Source organism: Dromiciops gliroides, chromosome 6 (genome assembly GCF_019393635.1).
Source record: "Dromiciops gliroides isolate mDroGli1 chromosome 6, mDroGli1.pri, whole genome shotgun sequence".
Classification (NCBI taxonomy): Eukaryota; Metazoa; Chordata; class Mammalia; order Microbiotheria; family Microbiotheriidae; genus Dromiciops; species Dromiciops gliroides.
The window spans coordinates 141,843,753-141,868,956 of NC_057866.1; the positions used below are offsets into that span (position 1 = coordinate 141,843,753).

The 25,204-nt window shown below is 36.3% G+C and overlaps 1 long non-coding RNA gene across 1 annotated transcript in view; it reads left to right on the forward strand.

Moving 5' to 3' along the window:
* Positions 1 to 25,204, forward strand: part of LOC122730478 — a 387,036-nt gene that overhangs the window by 148,309 nt on the left and 213,523 nt on the right. The window contains exon 2 of the long non-coding RNA XR_006353510.1: positions 3,295 to 3,371. This is a non-coding gene — a long non-coding RNA (uncharacterized LOC122730478). The remainder of the gene's footprint in view (positions 1 to 3,294; positions 3,372 to 25,204) is intronic.

Consider the following 25,204-nt stretch of genomic DNA (forward strand, 5'->3'; position numbering starts at 1 on the left):
CATGACTGAAATTCTCTTCTTTCTCACCTCTGCCTTTTGGAGTATCTTCCTCATTTCACCCAGGTTTTTGAGTTTCCCCATCTGAAACTACTTTGTATTCATTCAGTATATATTTAATACAATTTTATCTGTGTACATATTGGTTTCACCTAGTAAAATATAAGCTCTCTCTGAGAATTCTTTTTATCTTTTTCATCTCTAGCTTCTGGCATGATGTTTGCATTGTGATAAATGCTTATTCAATTAAATCTTCCTTCAAAGCTCAGCTCAGGTGTTGTCTCCTCCATAAAGCCTTCCTTGATCTCCCTAGTTAGTCATTTCTGTTCTTCCCCCCCTCAAATTACTGAGAATTTAGGTATCTGTGTATTTATTGTATTTTCCACATGTAAGCTCACATAGAGTATGCGATGCTTCTGTTCTACATTTCATGTCTACCAACTTACACAGTGTCTTCCATATCAAAACTTGGTAAACTGAGGTGGAAGCAAAATACTTTGATAGTACACAACATAATGATCTATCATTTTTCTTTTAAGTCTTCTGGTTAAAAATTTTTAATTCTAAGATTTGGAAAATGAAGCTATGGGAATGTACAAATTTTTATTGGCTTGGTATAGTAATAACCTATTTGAAATGTTATTTACATGGGATGGCTATTTTATACTGCCCCTTTTTGGACTCAGATTAGTTGACTGATGATCACATTTAGGAGATGATACACATACTCTATTTCTCTTGTTCAGACATTTCTATTTGAGTTCCCAGAAAGATCTTTCATTTAGATGTAGAAGCTTACATGTTACTGTGTTAATGAATTCCTCCTACTCCTCTTCTTCCTCCTTCTCTCCTATATCAATGCTACTCTTTTGTCGTATTCTAAACATCAGAACCAAGGAGCACTGGGCATAATATATGGCAGCATTCTCCTAATGGTTATTTGAACTTGTCATTGTTTTTTGAATATTCCCAATAGTCTAAAGACAATCTCTCTAACATTCCTTTATATTTTTAACCAAAATGACATAGCATTGAGGAGATTATGTGTGTGAAAAGAGTCTATTGTTATATTTGCTTTTCTATCTGAAATGTTTAGAGTTTGTTTGGTTTAAAAAACAATGGCATGGGGGCAGCTAGATGGTGCAGTGGTTAAAGTGCTGGCCCTGGATTCAGGAGTACCTGAATTCAAATCCAGCCTCAGACACTTAATACACACTAGCTGTGTGACCCTGGGCAAGTCACTTAACCCCCATTGCCCCGCAAAAACAAAACAAAACAAAACAAAAAAACAAACAAACAAAAAAACAATGGCATGAGCTTCAACCATTTATTCCTTTTTGACTTAAATCTCTCCATCAGGCATATTATTATGTTTCACAGGCTCATTCTCCTGGTCTGCTGGTTTGAGTGGATATTTACTGTACAGGAGAGATCACTAGGTTAAGTGTTGTTGGAGGGGGCTGGAGTGGATTGGAAAAAGGTTCCAGTGTGATTTTGAATGAGAACATGGAATTCTAGAAGAAAGGGAGACTTGGGGCTGGGTTTGGGGACTTTAACTGTTCCCAAATTGTGGGCGAGAACACAGGGTAATTGTGCATACTGGTGTTCTGTGCAGATGTTAGGACATAAAATCTTTTAAAGGCGAATGGCAGTTGCCACTCCATCAACTATTCAGATTGTCAGAGATGTATCAGCCAACCCTAACTACCCTCAGCAGGCAAGCCGGAGCCAGCCTGCTGTTTAATAACCAGCATTTAACAAGAAATAACATGTAGCTGGGGCGTGTGGTTTAAAACATTGTGTTAAGCATCATTAAAACCCAGCCTCCTAAGAGCCATATTAAAAAGAGTCCTTCCTTTCCATAATAAAACATTTCTCTGTGACTGCTTCTATTGAGTGACTAACAATACAAACAAAATGCCTCTTAATTTACCATCCCACTGGAGGACCAGAGTTACTTGAGAGCTGCAGAGGCAGATGAAGAAAATTAAACTACTCTTACACAATCTTGCCTAAGCAGGGAAATAAGGTGCCAGGAGTCTTGGGATTTGGGACTCTTGTTTCTCTCTCTGGTGCCTAATAAGGTTATCCTCAAGCTGTGGTGATGGTAGGTGCTACTTTGCATGAGACCAATAGAATGGCAGATTGAAGTTAGAGCCACCAGTGGGATGTGGTCAAGATTCTCAAAAAGGATCCAGTAAAATGGAAACTCCAGAAGAGGAACAGCTAAATTTTCTTTGTGTCCTCATTGATACTTATTCCTATTGCATATTAGCAACTTCATATTTACTATAACACATTTTTAGGGTAATAACAAACAAGTGGAAAGTGGATGCCTATACATTGAATGACTATACACTTTGTGGGGAAAGCATATGATGAAATAGTACTCTTCTATAAGAAATGATGAAGATGAAGAATTCAGAGAAGCATAGGAAGATATATAAACTGATGAAGAGTGAGCAGAATCAGGAAACAATATACACAATTATTACAACATGAATGGAAAACCAACAAACATTAGAAATTGAATTCATTGATATTATGACCAAAATTATGACCCCCAAATTAATAGAAGAATGAATCTCTCTCTTATTTGCAGAAATTAAGGACTATGGGCATAGAGTGCTACATACAATGTGTGAAATTTGGTTTTGCTGAACTGTTTACTCTTTCTCTCCCCTTTTTATGTTATAAAATGTCTAAGGGAGGAAAGGAAAATACTGGAAAATACAGGTGATATAAGAAAATAGTAAAAATAGTGCTTTCTATATTTGATGATAGAAGGGTTGCTAGTAGTCACTCATTGTATATATATATATGAAAATTAGAGCTTACAGTAGTGCAGTGCATATGTAGAACTGCATTTCTAGTATTTTTATGTTCCCAAATGCTGGTATTACCCTGGGAAGGAAAATACCTTCCATACTCAAATGTGCTTACCCATAAAGTCTATGTTCTTGTTACTACAGAATGAATATGAACATATTATTGTAACTGCTGAAAGACAGACAAGAACATGGGGAGGTTCAATGACCTGAATTTCTGGGAACTCTTGATGTGGAAATTCCATCCACTAACATAGAGTGCATCTTTCCAGGCTGATTACACATTCCTCTCCAGACACACTATATTTCAGCCAATCAAGGATACATAAAAGAAAACTGAAAAGGAGCAGGGAACATGGGGAAGTGAGGTAGGCATCCTTCTAAGGGAAGGGTGGTGAAGTTAAAGAAGTTCAACATGAGAGCAGTGGGGTAGGAAATATGATGTGTGTTCCTGTCCTTTCTCCTTCAGGACCGCACGCTCCAATCAGAGAAACAGAGGATACTGAAGAAGTGTGAGTGCCAAAGCTGGTTGGATCTTATATCATGGTGAGATTTCCCAGTGATGTGGTTCCTGTGGGCATGGTTGAGAAATCAAAGAATCCAAAATGATTGTGACCATGTGGGCAATAAGGAGTATTGAATTAAATGACATCTAAGTTAATTTCTAGTTCTAGATCAATTATCTTATGACTTTGAAGATGACTTCTAGGGCATTGAGTAAAACACATAAATTTTGTCATTTTTCCATAGTTACACAGCTAGTAAGAGTGAGAGACAGGGTTTTTATAAATAAAGGACTACTGGTGTGGAGTGCCATATGCAAAGTCCACCTTTTTGAATGTCCAGCTAATTGAAGTATGGTTCATTTATTGAACTATTGATTTTTATTCTACCTTTAATTTATTATGAGGAATTTAATAAATAGTTGGGGGAGAGAGAATATGTGAAAGATAGATAGCAGGTCTGGACCTGTGGTTTCATTTCATATAATTAACCCATGTCATTAGAGACACAGTCTTTGCATAATAAAATTTGTCTTTAAATTCCCTCCATCATGCACATATACCTGGCTTAGTCACTCCTCCCACACAATCTTGTTTAGTTTTGAGTCCTCTAAATTATCATTTCAAAGTATGTTACCTTAATATAATATCAATTTTTTTTCAATTTGTCAAACAATTGACATGTTTTGCTAACTTTTTCTTTATTTTTCTTATTTAAAATTTTTATTTATTTTACTTTTTGGATTTTTTTAAATTTTTTTCAAGGCAATGAGTGACTTGCCCAAGGTCACACAGCTAGTGATGCCAGATTTGAAGTCAGGACCTCCTGAATCCAGGGCTGGTGCTTTATTTACTGCACCACCTAGCTGCCCCCTTTATTCATTTTATTTCTAATTTATGAAATAAAACAAATATTTCCACAACACAGTAGGATAAAAATAAGATGATTTCATGTAAAACTGCAAGTCTTTTATGTTCAAATTGCTACTCATTTTAAATATATAATAAAATTATCACATAAATTTCTGTTCTTTTATTTTTTATGAGATGATTCTCTGAAAAGTGGGGAAGGAAAATGTAGTTTGTATAAAAATAAAATATAGCAATAACATTTATTTGTTTAAAATATATAAAAAGGATTGATATATTTGAGAATCATCAGATCTGGATGGCAGAGGAAAGGCAGTGAGCACTCGAACTCATGACACAATCACTCCCAAAAACATCCAAATGATGCCATAGGACAATTCCTGGAGCAGCAAAATCCACAGAAGAATGTGCTGAGATCACCTTCCAACCAAGGATGGCTTGGAAGGTCAGGAGGGAGCTGATGTGCTGAGACAGGAGTGGAGCCCAACCCCACAGTCACCCTGGCACAGATCTGGTCCCATGAAGGCCTTACCAGAGAAAGAGACCCCCAGAGACTCTGAATCAGCTGCAGCACCAGTGTCAACTGGAACTAAGCTCACAGTTTGGTGAGAGTGCTGAGCCCTTGGTGGGGGGGGGTAGATTACTGGGATCTAAGCTGGTATTGAGGCAGAATTTGGATTTTTCACCCCTGATTGGAACCAGGAGGTAAGCTTGAGTAGCAGTGGCTGAGGTGGGAGAGGGGCACAGGCTCATTGGAGTGGACAACCACAGCACACAAAGCTGGTTGATTATCAAGTAGGTCTGGGGTTATCTACAGACCAGGGAACAGGCCAGGCAAGTGAAGAACCTGCTCCTCCTTAAATGATATCACCTGGGACCTTCTGAAGCTTGGAATAATGTTGCCTGGAAACAGTGCCTTACTTTAAGGAGCTAATAGTCAAGTAAAAGAAAGTCAAGATGAGCAGACAGAGAAAGGTGAGTACCATAGAAAATTTCTTTAGTTACAAGGAAGACCGAGGTGCACCCTCAGAGGAAGATGTCAACATCAAGACCCCTATACCTAAAGCGTCCAAGAAAAATATGAACTGGTTTCAGGACATAGTGGCCCTCAAAAAGGACTTTGAAGATAAAGTTAGAGAGGTAGAGAAAAAATGGAAAGAGAAATGATGGTGATGCAGGAAATACATGAGAAAAAAGTTAACAGCTTGAAAAGCCAAATTGGCCAAATGGAAAAGGAGGTACAAAAGTTCTCCAATGAACATAATTGCCTAACAATTAGGATTGAACAAATGGAAGCTAGTGACTTTATGAGAAACGAAGACACAATAAAGAAAATCCAAATGAATAAAAAAAATAGAGGGCAATGTGAAATATCTTCTTGGAAAAACTCCTGACCTGGAAAATAGGTACAGGAGAGATAATTTGACAATTATTAGTCTACCTGAAAACCATGATCAAGGAAAGAGGTTAGAAATCATCCTCCAAGAACTTGTCAGGTAAAATTGCCCTGATATTCTAGAAGCAGAAGGCAAAATAGAAATTGAACGAATCCACCAATCACCTCCAGAAAGAAATCCCAAAAGGAAAACTCCCAGGAATATTATAGCAAAATTCCAGAGCTCCCAGGTCAAGGAGAAAATATTGCAAGCTGCAAAAAAGAAAGAATTTAAGTTCTCTGGAGTCGTAGTCAGGATAGCACAAGATCTAGCAGCTTCTACATTAAAGGACAGTAGGGCATGGAATATGATATTCCAGAGGGCAAAGGAATTGGGATAACAACCAAGAATCACATATCCAGCAAAACTGTGTATAATCTTTCAGAAGAAAAAAATGGGACTTGAATGAAAAAGAGGGCTTTCAGGTATTCATGATGAAAATACCTGAACTGAATGGAAAATTTTACTTTCAAATACAAGACCCTAGAGAACCATAAAAAATTGGAGTTGGGGGATGTACCTGGGGTCATGCAGTAGGTGACTGTCTTATGTATGAGGCCAGGTTTTGGCTGGGGTCCCCCTGAGTCCAGGGTGCATGCTTTGTCCTATGTGTCACCTAGCTGACCCATGATGATATCCTTAGGGTAAAATTGAGGGGTAAGGAGAATGCACTGGGGGAGGGGGAAGGGCAGAAGTAGCATGGGGTAAAATCCCATATGAAAGAAAGTATTTATGGAGTGGGTGAAGAGATGGGGGAGGAGCAGGCCAGTAAATGAATTTTCCACTCATCAGAATAGACACAAAGACCTTAATCTCATCAGAGTTGCCTCAAAAAGGGATTAACACACAAGCCCAATTGGGTAGAGTAATCTGTTTAATCTAGGCAGTAAATAAGCCTAATACTCATCAGAATTGGCTCAAAGACCTCAATGTTATCAGAATTGGCTCAAGGAGGGAATAACATAAACACTCAATTGGGTGGAGTAATCTCTCTAACCCTGCAGGAAAATAGGAAGAGAAGGTGATAAAGAGAGAGGGGCAAAAGAAGGGAGGGCAGATTGGGGGAGGGGACATACAGAACCAGATCCCTTTTGAAGAGGGATAGGGTAAACAAAGATAGATAATAGAGTAAAATATCATGGGAAGGCAATAGGATGGAGGGAAACAGTTAACAATAGTAATCATGAAAAAGAGATATAAGAACCAGCCCCCCCCCCCCCCCAGCAAACATGTTTCTTGGCTTGATGTCTGGAAGTTGTCACTATTCATAGAATCACCTGTCAGTCATGTCAATCAATTCTATCAGCCAATTATCTTGGAGCTATATGTGGGGACCACCCCTCTAACTGTCCTGCAGGAAGCTTCCACTCCAAAAGGGAAACTTTCTCTTTGGTTGCAGGGACAAAGTCATGGTGGCAGGAGTGACAGGCAGAGTAGACAGATCTCCTAACTTTCTGAACTCCACGTGTTCTGTTTTTACTAATACCTGGTATACTTTAATAAATGCTTAATGCCTAGATACTTGTGCTATATGTTTCTAATTTAAGGTAACCACACATTAGATTTTAGTCATAACTGTTAGATTTTAGACACCACAGAGAAAAGGGGGAAAAATGTACAAAAAATTTTATAACCACTCTTTGTGGTGGCTAAGAATTGGGAATTAAAGGAATGTCCATCAATTGTGGAATGACTGAAGAAGCTGTGGTATATGATTGTAGTGGAATGGTATTGTGCTATAGGAAATGACAAACAGGAAGATACCAGAAAAACCTAGAAAGACTAATGTATAGTGAAGTGAGCAGAACTGTGAGGACATTGTCCATAGTGACAGTTCATTGTTCAATGAGCAATAGGGGATGACTTAGCTACTTTCAACAATAAATTGATCCAAGACAATCTCAAGGGACTAATTCCAAAGCACACTATCCATGCCCATAGAAAGAACTGATAAGAAGAGCACTTCTGGATTGTACATATATAACCTATATCTGATTGATTGATGTCTTGTGGAGGGGGGAGGAAAGGGAGAGAGGGGGAAAAATTAGGAACTCTAAATCTTATGGAAATGAGTGTTGAAAACTACCCTTACATATAACTGGAAAAAATAAAATAAATGTTTCTTGCACTGAAAAAAAAAATATAACAAAAGCCATTGGTTGCTCATTATTTTAATTTTGGGTTTTTACAGGACCATTTTCATTCCCTTTACTCATTTCCATGCTCACATATTGCAGACTTTGTGTCTGTGTCAAGGAAGCAAGGTTATTCAAATTTGGATTTATAAAATGCCTTATATGTATTAAACACCTAGTTAATAGTCACAAATGAAGCATTGTTCCTTTTGTTTCTAATCTACTTCTATAACAGATGGTACAACCAAAAGCTTAAGTCAACCAAGAATAGTGATGTAATAATGGACTGATTATCAGCAAAGACTTAATTAGAATATGCGATTGAGTTTCATTTCTGATTTTATATGGAAATAATATTAAACACTCCTCAGGAAAAAAAATAACAGCTTCATTTTGGTTCAGCAACCACTAAAATGTCCAAGTTAAGATGATAATCTTATAGCCCAGGAATGTAATTTGCAAAATGTATGCATTTAAGAAAAAAAAAAATTCCAATCTTGTTTATTTGTGGGGAAAAAAAGTTCTTTCAGCTTTGTTTTGGGAAAAGTTTCTTTACATATATTTGTTACAATTAGTGATAGAAAACTTTTCATGTCAGTCAATTCTGGCTATTTTAAAAACTTGAAATACCATCATGCCCTAATCTCTTATTATTCCATAAAGGAGGATTACTTATGCTTTCCTAAAGGAAATGACAATAAAATGAAGGAGACAGGGCACACTAGGAGGAAAACCCACTAAATAAAAAAAAATAAAAAATAAAAAAGCAATTGAGAAGTCACTGGAGCCCTAGAATGTTAGAGTTCAAGGGCCCCAAGAGGAAATCATTTCAACCTTGCTTCAAATGTAAAAATCCCACATAAGTTATTCCTGACAGGTCATTCAATCTCCACTTGAATGCTTCCTGTCAGAGGCCCATTTATTATATTGATATATCATTATGATAGGTCAATTCATTATATTAAAATTTTATGTTAAGAGTTTGAAGATGATTATGTCAGTCTAAAAACTCCCCACCTCTTATGCAGATCACAGGCTTTCTATCTTTTAATGAATAAGCCTTTGAGAGTCGTATGAGTCTCAGGGAAGTTTCCATGGTCACAAATCTAGAAGTTGTGAAAGGCAGGATTTGAATGCTGATATTTGTAACTTCAAGTCCATGAATTTATCCACTGTGACATGGTTTCTATTATAGTCATAAAACATTTCCTTTAATAGAGCTGAAATCTGCTACATTTTAATTTTACCCATAGGTCCTAGTTATGATCTTTGGAATACAATATGACACAATTAATTTATTTTTATATGATAAGCCTAGAAAAGCTTAACAACTGCTATGATTTCTTTCTACCCAACTCTTTTTTTTCTTTTTTTGCAAAGTTGTTTTCACTTCTCCAAAGCATTCTTTTTAGAACATATTTTTTAAATCTTTCATCATGCCCATCCTTGTTGCTTGAACTTGGGCACACCATTAATGGTCTCCACTCATTGACAGTGAATCACCAAACATTTATTAAACTCTTACTTTTTGTTGAGTTAAGAGAAGAAGATACAAAGAAATACAAAGACATTGTCCCTGACATCAGGGACCTCACATTCTAATGAAGGAGACAACAAAATGGCACTCTTTCTCTGTCTCTGTCTCTCCCTATATCTATGCATGCAAACTCTCTCTATAGATACATATACTGTTATGTATATACATATCTATAATACTATATGTTCTCTATGTATACATAGAATATATAGATAGATATGTCTATGTATATATTTATATCTATTCAAATATATATGTATACATATATCTATATATGGGGGGGGATAATCTCAGAGGAAATGTACTAGGAAAAAGGATATGAAGAGCAAGATACTATAAAAGGGGGGCAGCTAGGTGACACGGTGGATAAAGCACTGGCCCTGGATTCAGGAGTACCTGAGTTCAAATCCGGCCTCAGACACCTAACACTTACTAGCTGTGTGACCCTGGGCAAGTCACTTAACCCCCATTGCCCAGCAAAAAAAAAAAAAGATACTATAAAAGGCCTCTGGCATAATGTTACAATTTCCTATAAGGTTTAAAGGAATCCAAGGAATTTAAGACTCAAAGATCATGGGGCATAGCATACCAGGCATGGGAGACATCCATTAAAAAGGATAGGGAGGAGTGTTATATGTAAGGAACAAGTGGGCCAATGTAGCTAGATTATCAAGTATGTAGAAGGGGATAAAGTATAAAAACATTAGAAAGATAATAAGGGGGCAGATTATGAAAGACTTTTTATGACAAACATATCTTGGAGGTAATAAGGAGACACTGGAAGTTTTTTTTTTTCTTTTCAGTAGGGGAGTAACATGGTCATAATTGGGCCTTAGAAAAATCATTTTAGCATCTGAGTAGAGAGATTTTAATTAGGGAGATCTATTATAAAGATATTGACATGACTTAATAAGGGGTTGTACTAGAATGATAGTTGTGTGAGTAGAGAAAAAGGGATGTATATGAAACATGTGAAGGTAGCAATGAAAGATTTGACAATAGTGTCAATATATCAGGTAACTGTAAGTAAAGAGGTAAGGATTACATTTAGGTTATGAATCTGGGTAAAAGGGAGGATGATTTTGCTCTCAACATCAATAGAAAAATTGGGAAGAGGTAAGGGTTTGGGGATAAAGATAATAAATTCCATTTTGAGTAAGTTGTATGTGGGATTCATATGGAACATACAGTTTTGTATGTTCAAAAGTAATTGCTTATGTGGAAATTGAGTTTAGGATAGAAACTAGGGGTGGACATCTAGATCTGGGAATCACTTTCTATGAAAGAGATGACAATCATACTAATTTAATTTAAGATCACTCAACTTTGTATAGAAGGAGAAAAGAAGATACAGATTAGAATTTTGGGTAATATCCAATGTAAGTCGGTATGACTTAGGTGAAATCCTAAAAAAAAGAATGAAAAGGGACTGTCAAAAATATGGGAGGCATAAGGAAAGAATACTGTCACAAAAATGTAAGAAAAAGGGATAACATATTGAGCACATGATGATAATCACCAATGTCTAAGGCCAAAAAAAGGTTTAAAAAAAGGGAAGACTTAGAAAAGGCCATTAAATTTGTCAATTAAGGAAGAGATTGGCAATAATTTATGCTGAAAGTAGGGAATTTTATTTGAACAATGAAGTCAGAATTCAGATTGCAGAAAGTTTAAAAGTGAGCCTTAAGAACTATGACCATTCATGATTTCAGAGGACTAAGGAAACATGGTGTCTTACAGAACTATGAAAGACTTAGGGAGTAGAATGAGACATTTGTTATAATAATTTTGTTCTTCTTTTATTTTAATGGGTAGGAATGGAAAGCAGAAAAAGTAGATTTTTTGTTAATTAAAAAAACAGATGGGGTACTATAAACATGAATTGCTATATTCACTCTCTGATGAGGTCATTGTACTATTAGTTTTGCTCAACTATTTTAACTTGTTAGAGGAGAACCCTTACAAAGAGGAAGCAATCTGTAAATGTATGTAATGTAAAAACAAAATACTTCCATAAAATTAAAATAAAAACCAGAAGTGAGAGGAGAGAATTGGAGACATCCAATATAGATGGATATGTCAAGATGTGTACCCAAGAAGTAGAAGAGAAAGTAGATGAAAGCCAGATCAAGGAAGGCTTTCATTTTTGTTTTGTTTTGTTTTGCAGGGCAGTGAGGGTTAAGTGACTTGCCCAGGTTGTCTGAGGCCGGATTTGAACTCAGGTCCTCCTGAATCCAGGGCTGGCTCTTTATCCAATGTACCACCTAGCTACCCCCTTCATTTGTTTTTAAGGAAGGGAGGGACATAGGCATGTTTATATGTAGCTGGAGGGAAGAAATCAGTAGATAAGGAGAGAGAAGATTAGAAATTAATTTGGAATGATGATGAAGATAATTATTTTTAGAGAAAGGGATGAAAATTAGTTTGACTTAAGTTTTTAATAATGAACTTTGATGGCAGCTGATGTTTGTGTTCATTTCTAAATTCTCACAAACAATATGGATAATAATCTCTTCTTGAATTTTTATGACATTGGAGATCAATGTTTCATTGAACAGGATTATCTCTGTGGTTGCATTATCAAGTAATCTTGCATAATCATGACAAATGCAAAAGAGCCTCTTTCTTAGAGGAGAATGATTAAGGGGTACATTTACTAAATTACTTAAAAAAATAGCAATCATAGTTGGATCTTTCAATCAATCAGGTTGGATCTTTCAATCAATCAATTATATGACTGAAGAGGTGTTCTATGCTATAAAAAAGAGTTTATATATAAGTGTAGTTAATCCCTGCTCAGATTGTAATCAAGTATACCCTTGGCACAATATTAATTGTTTTCATAAATCTCTTTCAAAAATAAGAAAGTAAGCATATGGATTGGTAGTTACTAATGTCCTCTGCATCACTTTGGATGATATTTATAGCCTGTGTGAGGTGTTTATTGTTTTTTTTTTTTGTTGTTGTTGTTGTTGTTGTTTTGTTTTGTAGCTTCATCTTGTAAAATCGTCACTCGGTGCTTTTAAATTGGTGGGTACATTTCATAGCATTTGTTTCTCCTTTTATTAAGTTAGATTAAAACTGTTGCAACTCTTCTAAGTGTTTTTTTCAGTCAATTCTTTTGATCTAAGATGGATTTTGGCTTTTGCTCTACTTAGCCTTTTGTATACATTGTGATTCTCATTCAATTAATATACAAGTAGACCATTATATCCTATACACAAAAATTTAATCCTTGGTGTGTGTGTGTGTGTGTGTGTGTGTGTGTGTGTGTGTGTGTGTGTGTGTGTGTGTGTGTGCGCGTGTGAGACAGCGATAGAGAGAGAGAGAGAGAGAGAGAGAGAGAGAGAGAGAGAGAGATATCCTTTGTTGCCTTCCATGTCCAACATCTTCCAAATATTTTCTTGAAGAAAGTAATGACGCAAGGCCTCCAGAATTAAATTTAAAATGCTATTGGGCTTTTAAAGCCTTTAATAACCTGACTCATACTTTGCCTGTTTTATTTCACTTTACTCTTGATGATACATTTTAAGATTCAGCGACACTGCTTCCCTTGCTTTTCCTTGCTTAGGACACTCTATCTCCTGACTATTTTCACTGGTCACTGTTCTCTGTACCTGGAATTCTCTCTCAACCTAATTTGTACATCCTGGCTTCCTTCAAGTGTCACATAAAATTCCACCTTCTACGAGAATCCTTGCCCATTCATTCCCCTTTAATGCTGTCTTTCTTCTATGACTGCTTTCATATGATCCTGCATACATTTTGTTTGTACATAGTTTGCATGTTGTCTTCCCCATTAGACTTTGCTTTGAAGTGGGAAAGAGCACCAACAATTGAGTGAATCAAGCAAGCTCCACAAAGGAGACCACATCTAGGACTAAGCCTTAGAGAAAGGTAGGATTTAGAGAATTGGGGGTTTGGAGAGATTTTCTTCAAAGCATAGGTAATAGTTTTTGCAAGAGATGGAACATTGAGTTTGCAAAGTAGCTATGAATCCTGGTAGGTTGGAACCATATTAAGGAAAACCTTGAATGTGAAGATTGGTAGTTGGATATTTTATCCTAGAGGCAACAGAGGCATAGATGGAAGAGTCAGATCTGTGATTTAGGAAGATTACATTACAGTAGATCAAAAATATAATTATATGAGTATGCAATAGTCCTCTCAGAAATTGAAAGCTTTAAGAGAACAGGGATCAAGTATTTGTTTTTATTCAGACATTAAAAGATTAAATGTTATCACTGGAAGTTCCCAGGGAGAGGGAAGGAAATGTATCCATTATTTCCCACCTATAAGAAAGTTCATGGGTGAAAATTCCTTTCACTAATGTTGACCATAGAGTTGGGAAGATCTCGGTTGGAATTCTGCTTTAGATACTTATGAATTTTATGACCCCAAGTAGCCACTTAAACTCTATATTCTTATATTCCCCATTTACAAAATGAGGTTATGAATTATAATGACACCTATTTCATGGGGTGATTGTGAGGATCAAATGAAATGATATATGTAAAGTGCTTTGTAAACCTTAAAACCTACATAAGTTGTTGTTGTCTTGGAGTTGTCAGAGAAAGTGTATTGTAAACTCTAAGGTTCTAAGGTATGAATTTTATCTGTTGTTGCTTATACTCAAAATCAAGTGCATTAGACCTAAATATCACATGCTATTCCAGTTACTGGAAGAAATCTTGATGTCCACGTGTTGGGTCTCATGTTTAGAGAGCCAGTGTCATCGAGTAGAAATGTCACTGTTTCTGAAGTTAGTAGCCTGACCTTTGACCACTGCTAAATATGGAACACTGGGTAAGTCACTTACCTTGGACTTCAGTTTCCTATTTTATAAAATGAGAGGGTTGGACTAGATGGCCTTTAAGATCCCTTTTAGCTATGAATCTATGATCCAATAATACCTCTGTTTTCTTTCTGTAATTTATTTATTTATTTCATGGTTTATGTGCTTTGTGGACAGAAAGTATACATGGAAATTGCTGCTTTTATGGTTCCTTGCCTTCCAACATGCTGTGGAAAGTTAGTGATGAAAAGCGCATTGCTCCTTTGAAATATTCTAACTCCTACCCAGAGCCCAACAGAATCTTCAAGCATAGGCCTGCATATGTTACTGCTGGAGGCCAAATCCTGGAAAACATTCTTGGAAGTTAAAAACTATTAGCAAATTCATCAATTGTGTTAGAATTAGTTCACCTCCAGGATAGACTTGTTATTGGTTTTTAAAGCTCTCTGACTCAATAAGGAAATTTTTAGCATATGGACATATTTGATGAGCCTGGCTTCCTAGTGTGTGAAATTCAAGACTTGTGAAAATTCCAACATATGGATGGAAATACAGAAACATTTTCAATTGCTATACTCAGCACAAGTTTTGGGGATAGAATATATAAACACAATTTAGAAAACCAAGACCCTTTATCATAATCTATTTCAATTCCTTTTCCTATACGTCAAAACCTGTCTACATCTTCTTCTACTCTTTCTTCTACTCTTATTTAAAAGATGAGATAGCCCTTTTTATTACCATGGCTAATCTCTCTGTTTGGTTCCTTGAACCCCTCCCATCTTTTCTTCTCTGAGTATGTTACCTATTTCAATTCTTCTATATTTCCTGGCATCTTCCCCATTACCTACAACTATTTTTAGGCAGGGCCTATTTCCCAAACAACAACTATACCACACATAGAGAGACACACACAGACACAGACACACACACACAAACACACCCTCCACACACACACACCCCACTACTACCACCAACCTTTCATTTGACCTACCAGTGTCCTGTATCCTCTCATCCTACCTTTCACAGGAACCACATATAATAGATTTGTGATTGGTGACTCATTGATAAAAAAGATTGTCTACACTTGTCTCCAAACCTCCAGCACCTATTACAATCATGCTTATAAACCTACCATTATAACTAGTATCTCAACAGATGCTTACAAGACCTTGATTGTTAAAGCCAATGACTTCTTCATACTCATTTTCTTTGGCCTTTCATCAACTTTTAAAACCATTGATCATTCCATACATTTTTTTTCTTGTTCTTTCCTTGGCTTCAATCACATTGCATTTTCGCATTATTCTCTCTCAAACTATCTACCCACTATTTCTTCTTCTCTTTTCTTAACATATAGTCCACCCAAGGCTCTGACATTGGCGCTCTCTCTCTCTCTCATTCTCTGTTTCTCCATACTTTTTATAGGTTAGCATATTTTAAATATGCCTGCTTTGTAGATGATTCTCAAATCTGCATAAGCAGTCCCTATTCTCTCTTGAACCCCAGTTCTGTGTTTGCATCTCCAGCTGTCTCCTGATTATGTTTGCTTCCATGTTCTAATGGTGCCTTGAAATCAAAATGCCCAAAGCTGAAATTATCATATCTCTTTGCTGAAATTTCTTTATTCTCCAGGTGTTCTGATCTCTACTGAGGACACCACCTGCCTTCCAGGCCACCCAGTCTAAAATGTCATAGATTATCTCTAATTTATCACTCTCCCTCACTATATCTACCTCCAATTAGTAATCAAGCTCTAATGCTTTTATGTTCAAAAGTTCTCCCTTATTCATTCTCTTTTCTGTACTCAGCCACTACCTTAGTTCAGGTAATTTTTACCATTTACCTGGATTATTGTAACAGAATAGACTCAGAATTGTTCTCTCAGCCTCATGTCTACATTCTTTAATCCAGCCTTTGCAAAAGTGCCAAAATAATCTTCACACATTTCATTTTTAATAGTCAATCTTCCCTTCTCCCTTTCTACATCCCCTTCCAACTCAGTAATCATCAGTGACTCCTTATTGTCTCTGGAAACAAGGTATAATTTTTAATCTTGCATTTTAGGACCCTAATAATTTCCTTCAACCTACCTTTCTAGGCTTATTTTGTATTGCTTCCTTTTATACAGTCCTTATTGTAGTCAACTGACTTACTAGCTGTCTTCAGAACTTTATATTTTATTTCCTATTTCTGTGCATCCTTGAAGATTGCTCCTGATGTCTGGAATATCCTACTTCCTTACATCATCCATCTGATTATTTTGTGTCCATTTAATTATCCAAAATATATATTTAATTAGGGGATTATAAAATCCTTTCTTTCTCATCTCCTGCACTTATTCTAAATCTCTCCTTTTTACTTATCACCTTTATTATACTTTTTTCTGTGTTCATGTTGTATCCTCTTTATAGTAGATTGGAAACTTCTTGACGGTAGCAACTGTGATAATTTATTTTATTCTTTGTTTCACCATTCTCCAGTCTTGTACTTTGCCTATATTCAAATAGAAATGTGATCTCATTGTTTTGATCATTCCTTTCAATGATGATCTTCCATTCTTGCTCATGCTATATCACTCTTGGCCTCTTCTCATAAGTTCACTTACAAGGGGCTCAGCCAATTTAATGAGGATTTTCCTCCAGCTCTCCTGACATCATGTGTACACCAATGGTGCATGCACACAATCAGTCATCCCTCAGTTATCTTTTTTGGTTATGCATTTCTTTATTGCCTTTAGTGGACACAATAAATGTTTATTGAATTCACTATTTAAATGATTGGATTATTGAGTTCATTCTATCTTTCATTTGCTGCTCTGCCTGGGTTCAACTTCAGGGAACAAGGTGCTCCTCTCAGGTTAAACTCATCACTTCTAATCTCATCACCATGCTTCTAATTTAAGTCTTAAATCACACCACCTCCCTCAGTTTCTCCTCCCTGAGAATAAAGATGTGGAAGGTGAAGTACCAAACTCTCCTCAATGCCTTTTGTTATAGAGGCAGAGACTGTACTCTTCACTAACTCTCCCTTGCATCTACTGTTCTGTCTGGTTTCAGCTCCTTGGAACAAGATGCCTTCATATTTTGTACCCCCTAGTCTTGGCTTTCTTAGTTCCCTACCTCCTGTGTTGTCTCTCCTTTCCCATTAGATTATAAGTTTCTTGAGGGCAAGGACTTTTATTTTTTATTAATTGTATCCCTAGAGTTTAGCACAGTGCTTGGAACATGGTAGGTGGGTTGGATTAGATTAAATTATGAGAAAATTTTAAAATAATTTCAGAGAGGACTTAGTGATATATTGGATAAAACAGAGGAGCCATAAGTAAACTCAAGGTCATGTTAACATTTAGAAGGAGGCAATTTGTAAACTGAAAAGAAAAATAAATAAAACCTACAGATACAACTACCAATATATAAGATCAGTAAGAAAGAGATGATGTATCGAATATAGATATTTCCCAAATCTAGGCCCATGGAATAATAATCATTAGCATCAGATTTAGTACATATAGTATGCACTTTAAATAAAGTCATGTGAGCTAAAATATTTGAACATGTGATGTAATCTTTTCTGCTATTTATTTCCCTTTCTTTTTTTTTTTTTGATACTGTTAGATTGATTTCTGGTGTCTCATGGAGTCATTAACTTCCATCTGGTCAGTTCTAATTTTTAAGTCATTATTTTCTTCTGTAAGCTTTTACTCTTCCTTTTCTACTTGTCCAATTCACCCCCACACACACACCCATGTGAACAATTGTATTTTTTAAGGAATTGTTTTCTTCCAATTTTTGTGCTTTTTCAAATCTGTTGAGTCTTTTTCATAATTTTCTTGCATAATTCTCATTTCTCTCATTTTCTTTTCCCAGTTTTTCTTCTGCCTCTCTTATTTGATTTTTAAAATCCTTTTTGAGCTCTTCCAGTAAGGCTTTTTGGTCTTGAGACCAATGCATTTTCCCACTTGAGGCTTCCCATGTAGGCATTTTGATGGTATTGTCCTAATCTGAGTTGTTGTTTTGGTCTCCCCTGTTGCCATAGAAACTCTCAATTATAAGGGTCTTTTCCTGTTTCTTGCTCATATTTAGCCTATTTTTTGATTATTAAAGTTGAGGTCTGCTCCTGGGGAATAGGGGCTACTGTTTTGCTGGGGGATAGAGGCCTGGTTACTGGCTTTCTTCTCTGAGGCCTCTGTGGCTTCTGCCTTCCTAACCAACCTGGGCTTGCTCCCTGTGCTTGGATGGCTTGGCCTAGTCATCCCTGTCCTGTGGGGGTGGGGAGGTTCTCTAGCTGTCAGTTTGCCCTCTCAAATCGAGTTGGGGAGTTCTGGTTCTCACAACTAGTGTGCTGCACCACCAGCCTGCTGAAGCAGGACCAAGGGGCCTCAGCTGCTAATCTATGCTTTGGCCAAGAGCCTCCTGCTGACTTGCCAAGACACCCTCTGAAATGTGCAGTTGTGATGAACTCCCCTTTTGTTCAAGTGAGACAGACCTTTCCTGACGTCTAATTAATCTCAAGTTGGAGATTTCTGTCTTTTTGTAGGTTCTGTAGCTGCTGATTCCATTTAGAGGCTTCATTTAATGTTGTTTCTGAAGGAAACTCTGGAGAGCTCAGGCAACTTCCTGGCTTCTCTCTATCATCTTGGCTCTGCCCCTTACCTTTTTTTCCCCTGGTGGTTGTTGTGTGTATTTGTGTTTGGATATGTGTTGTGAGAGACATCTAGGTACAATGGAATGATTACTGGTTCCAGAGTCTGAATTTCTGTGCTCAAATTCCACCTCTGATAATAAACATTGAACAAGTCAGTTTTCTTACCTGTAAAATGAGAGGGTTAGACTAGATGTCCTCTGTAGATCCTTCAATTTCCAGGTCTATAATATTATGATTTTTGTCTTTCTGCTCCTCATTGTTTATTTCGTAGAATCAAAAATTCCCATTTAAAAAATGAAACAAGCATCAGCAGGTTGAATATTATATGAGCAGTGTAGAAATAGAAGTAGCAGACTAAATATATCATTAGATCTAAAGAACTCTAGGAGATAAGAACAGAGTAGTTGTCCCTTTTCAGTATCATTATTAATTATTATTATATATTCATTGAAAAACAAAAATATATCAATAGTTGTATAATCAAATAGCAAGAAAATCTTAAGTTTGTGGTTGTTTGCTCTTGACATCATTGAATTTGACAAACATTCTTGGTCAAACTGGAGCACCTGAAGCCTATAGAAACCTTGAAGTTAGGAACATCCCCAAATTTGTAAATGACAATTTCCAGAACAAAGCATAGAACAGAAAAAATTCATGGAAATCACTATACAAAGCTCTTGGATGTTTGTTATAGCACAACCACCTGTTCATTTCATCAGAACACAGGAAAACAAAATGTGATTTGGTATGATTTATAATAGGTTTTTTTTCTTCTTTTTAATGCTTACTGGGAGAAAACACCGGTGTGGGGAATTAGACCAAGTGCCTGACAAAGCCTGATATCCTGCAGCCTTGTGTATTTAGCAGAATAATTATGACCCTAATTAGAGAAGAATAGAAAGATTCACTGTTGAGGAAGATTGCTCAGTCCATTTAGGGAAAATATCAAGAAAGTGGTAAATATCCTACTCAATTAGTTTGCACTGTATGCCCATTTTCATTTTTTCATTTCTTTATGGCATCTAGTGTCCCCCACCCCACTCCTAGCAATTTAAAGAATCCTTTAACCTCTATTCACCTTAATCACCATTCTAGTATTTTTTACTGATGTAGGGGAAGATGCAGTGACCTTTAAAGGTTGCGTTTCAAATCTCAGCTCTGCTATTTACTACCAGCTTGCCCCTTAGTCAATTTAACCTCCCTAGACGTTAGTTTCCTAATTTATTAAATTAAGGAGTTGGCTGCTTAACCCTCTCCCCTGTCTAAATTTAATATCCCATGATATTTCTTTTTTCAGGCTTTCTTGACTCTTATTTGGCAAGCTTGCTTTGATGTTTTGTGACCCCTCCCATGCTGATTTACAAGCTTATTTGCCTTACCTTCACATTCTTGAATGTCTTAAAGGGGGATATATATAAAACAATTGTCTTTCATTTATATTTTTAGAAGATGATAAACATACCTAATCTTTAGCCCTTTATTGAATATACTATGTACACATATGTATATATAATATATATATTATACTATATATGTATATATGTGAGCATTCATGCAGATATGTATGCATGTATATGTATGTGTATATGTATATATGTATATATGCTAAAAGCTATTACAAAAGTCTTCTGCCATCTTGCCCTATCCTCTGTACTAAATGTTCCCAATTCCTTAATATAGCATTCTATAAAACAAAATTTTCTTTTCCTCTTACTACTTAATCTCACTTATATTCTTGAAAATCTTCAACCTTCTCATGTTTTCCTATTGGCTCCCCCCTCAAGTTCATTATACTTCTGTGATTTCTTTCTTTTTTTTTTTTTTTTGTGAGGCAATTAGGGTTAAGCGACTTGCCCAGGGTCACACCGCTAGTAAGTGTTAAGTGTCTGAGACCGGATTTGAACTCAGGTACTCCTGACTCCAGGGCCAGTGCTCTATCCACTGTGCCACCCAACTGCCCCTCATGATTTCTTGTTATAACTTGGCCTACCCTTCCAATCCCCAACATCTCTCTTCTTCTTCAATTGTTCTCTCAATTTTATGCTTGACTTAGTGCCACTTTTGAAGTTTCCCTTATCAAGAAATTATCTCTTTTTTAAGACCCATACCCCAACACCCCCTTGCCAAGTAGAATGTTTCACACTGTACCTATAATACACAGAAAACACTTGAATCAAGGTCATTCCTTTGGTAAGAGGACAGCATATTTTATTAGGAAGCTAGAAATTTGTACATTTCAATACTTCAAATCCAATTTATTCAAATAAATTTTCATGTCTCTGAAGTTCCTTCCCTTCCTCATCTGACAAAGACCAAATGTGTTGGCCTTCAGGGTTTAGTTCCAAATCTATATTTGTAGGTTAGCATATCAAAGTGGGAAGCCCACATGTTTAACTGCTTTTTAAAAATATATAAAGTGATATGACAATTTTATATCATTTAAAACAGTTTTGAACAGCACATTTTTAAAAAGTTATCACTTCCCATTGCCTGAGACCAAGGGGTAGATTGTAATAAACATAAGAAATATATCATAGTATGACATTTTTCTATTACTCTCTGTGTTATCCTTTTTGTGGCCTTACTTCTGCCTCTGATTTTGTGGAACAATAGGACTCTTTCAACACACAGCTTCATCTCTCTTCTCATTCAAATTACAGCTGAAGGGCTCTCTCTTCCTGGGAACCTCATTTCATTAATCCAGTCCATTCACCAACCTACTTTTCCTGTAAGAATAATTTAATGACTTTGAAAGGTGGTAATAAGATATATCTGTTTTGCTACAACATTTTCCTTCTTGCCTAGAAAATTATGACTGTAACCTTATTGAGGACAGAATACATAACCTGTGAACTTAATGTATCCTGTGAGTTTTTGATGAATTGGTCCATACTCAAATCATAGAACTCTTCCTTCTTTAGCTCCAAGTTTGGATGGTCTAAAAGTCAATTATTATTGTCTGGAGGATTTTTTTTCTTCCTATCTCAATCTTCCTAAAAAAAGCTATGTATTCCTAGCCAAGTTCCTTTTTTTCTGCCTAATTACATTTCTGCTACCCTATCCTGTACAACCTTTCCACCCTTCTCTACCCTCCCCCTTCCCATATCTGAGTCTTATATCTGGAAACTTTCAGGCTTCATACTTATAATTTCTTAGATGATTAATAATTCTTTGCCTATGACCTCACAGGGTGACATCCAACCACATTTCTTTCAGTGGGAGCCCTGCCTAGTCTGCAAAAGGCCAAGATACTCTTGTTGAGGAATTGCTATGGCCCAAGAGCTAAGCAAGCTATCCTAAAGCATGGAGAGACTATGCACCCATGAATTTCAGACCATTTTTACTCCTTCCCTCCACTGTGGCATGAAGGCTCCCTGGCAATGATGTTGACTGTATCACCTTCTCTGACTAGTCCCACATTGCCGTGTCATTTCCAGTCTCAGTGGGAGGAATTTGATGTCCTACTGTATTTGGTGTTCCCATTGTGAAGAGGTCACTGGGTCATCCTTGTATCATTCCCTTTTAAATGGAGGCAGATAGGTGGCACAGTAGATAAAGTGTTGGACTTGAAATAAGGAAGACCTGACTTTGAATGCAGACTCATACTTTTACTGGCTGTATGACCCTGGGCAAGTCAATTAACCATTTTCTGCCTCAGTTGTTCATCTGTTAAATGGAGATAATAATATTACCTATATCACAGGTTTTTTTGTGAAAATAAAATGAGACAATACTTATAAAAAACTTTGCAAGTCTTAAAACACTCTATAGATGGTAACTATTATTATTAGCTATTATTGTGCCTCCCTCCCTTAGATTTCTCTAGTGAAACCAAGCAACATTTTAAAATATGTAAAAATAAAAAGGACTCTCATTTCATAGTTGACAGTTCTGTCAAAATTTTCTCCCTTTGGTAACAGCAAAAATGTAGTATGATCTTAGTAAAAGAGTCACAATTAATTAAATTTTACAATTATATATTAAGTTCCTACTATGTGCAAGGCACTAGTACTTCAAAGATGATATTGAAATATGAGAATAGTGATGATGATAATGTATATAATTTGTTTTAACTGAAATATTTATACATTTTAGTAATTTTAATATGGTTGTATAATCACTTGATTTAATTCCACTTCTTTTTATTAAGGGGTTAAAATGGTCAAAGTCATCATGCTTTCCTGTCAAACCACTGTTTGATTATGGGAGTGGAGAGACCTCATGGAATCTCAGAATCTTAGGGTCAAAAGGCACCTGGAGGTCATTTGACCCAACTTTCTCCAAATAGAGAAGTTCCTCTAGAATATCCTTAATATTTGGTTGTTTAGGATTTGGTGAAGACTTTCAGCGTGGGGCCCCAGGTAACCCACTGCAATTTTGTATAACTCTAATTCTTATGAAGCCTTTTCTTATAATAAGCATGTCTTCCTTCCTTTAACTTCCATAGCCAGTTCCTAATTTGATTCTATAATGTTGCAAGGGATGTCTTCCCTGATCCCTGTAGTTATTTTATTTTCCTATTTTGATTATACTGCATTATTTTTTATCTCAATGACAAATTTCCAAATAAAATATAAATAAAATAGAAAGTTCTGGATGGTAAAGAGTTTTTTTTTTTTTAAATTAAAAACCGAGCATATTGACTTGCTTAGAGCTTATGCCTAATAAATGCATCTTTGCATCTTGACTTGAACTAAATTGATGAAAACTATCATGTTTCTAATATGATTTATTTTTTTGAATTCAAATTACTCAGGTCCTTCAAAGAATATATATATATATATATATATATATATATATGATGCTTTCTCCACTGTGTCACCTAGCTAGGTGATGACATCTTTAGGGTTAAATTGAGTGGTGAAGGGAATGCACTGGGGGAAGGGGAAGGGCAGAGGTGAAATCCTACATGAAAGAAACAGGAAAAGGCTGATGGAGTATGGGAAGAGATGGGAGAGGAGCAGGGCAGTAAATGAATTTTACACTCATCAGAAAAGGCTCAAAGACCTTAAACTCATCAGAGCTGCCTCAAGGAGGGACTAACACACACACACACACACACACACACACACACATATGCACACCCAACTGGGTGGAGTAATCTATTTAATCTGGGCTGTAAATGAACCTAACACTAATCAAAAGTGGCTCAAAGACCTCAATCTCATTAGAATTGGCTCAAGGAGGGAATAATGTACACACTCATTTGGGTGGAGTAATCTCTCTAACCCTACAGGAAAATAGGAGGGGAAGGGGATAAAGAGAGAGGGGCAAAAGAAGGAAGGGCAGAGTGGGGGAGGGGACAGACAGAAGCAAATCCCTTTTGAAGAGTGATAGGATGAAAGAAGATGGATAATAGAATAAATATCATGGGGAAGGTAATAGGATGGAAGGGAAACAGTTAACAATAGTAATCATGAAAAAGAGAAAAGGGGGAAAAATTGTACAAAAAATATTTATATCAACTCTTGGTGGAGGCTAAGAATTGAGAATAAGGGAATGTCTGTCAATTGAGGAATGATGGAAAAAGCTGTGCTATATGATTGTAGTGGAATGGTCTTGTGCTCCAGGAAATGACAAACAGGATGATCCCTGAAAAACCTGGAAAGACTAATGAACATTGATGTATAGTGAAGTAAGCAGAGCCGGGAGGACATTGTGCATAGTGACAGCAGTGTTGTTCAATGAGCAATTGTGAATGATTTAACTACTCTCAGCAATGCAATGATCCAAGACAATCCCAAAGAACTAATGAGGAAGCTTACTATGCACCCCACAGAAAGAAGAGATAAAAAGAACACTTGTGGATTGTACATATATAACCTGGTTGCGATCTTGCGGAGGGGAGAGGAAAGGGAAGGAGGGAGGGAGAAAAATTTGGAACTCTAAATGTTGAAAACTACCCTTCCATTAACTAGAAAAAATAAAAGTTTGTTGTTAAAAAAAAAATACAATGCCCAGAACTGACAGTACTTTGGATGTGGCCTGACCATTAAAGGCATTACCTTCTGTGGCAGCTATGTTTACTGTTGACTGACATTGCATTTCAAATATATTAGCATTCTTCAATATATTTCACAGGAAATGTTGTTTAACTAGGCATATATCCTCCATCATGAATTTGTGAATTCAATTTGGCAATATGAGTATATAACTTTAATTTTTTTATATTAATTTCAAAAACTTTTAAAAATTAGTTTAGACCATGGTTCTAACCTATCGACATCTCTTTGGATCTCAAATCTCTGCATTCTGTTATATAACATTTTCAGCTTTATGCCATCTGAAAATTGGATGGACATGCTATCTAATTTTTTCTAGAGCATTGTTAGAATTATTAGAGGTCAAAGAATCAATGCAGATTCCTAGTGAATGCTATTCAAGAACTGAATCTTAAGTTGATACAGATTCACTCATTGTAACTCATTAGTTCTAGTTATTCATCCAGTTTCAAAT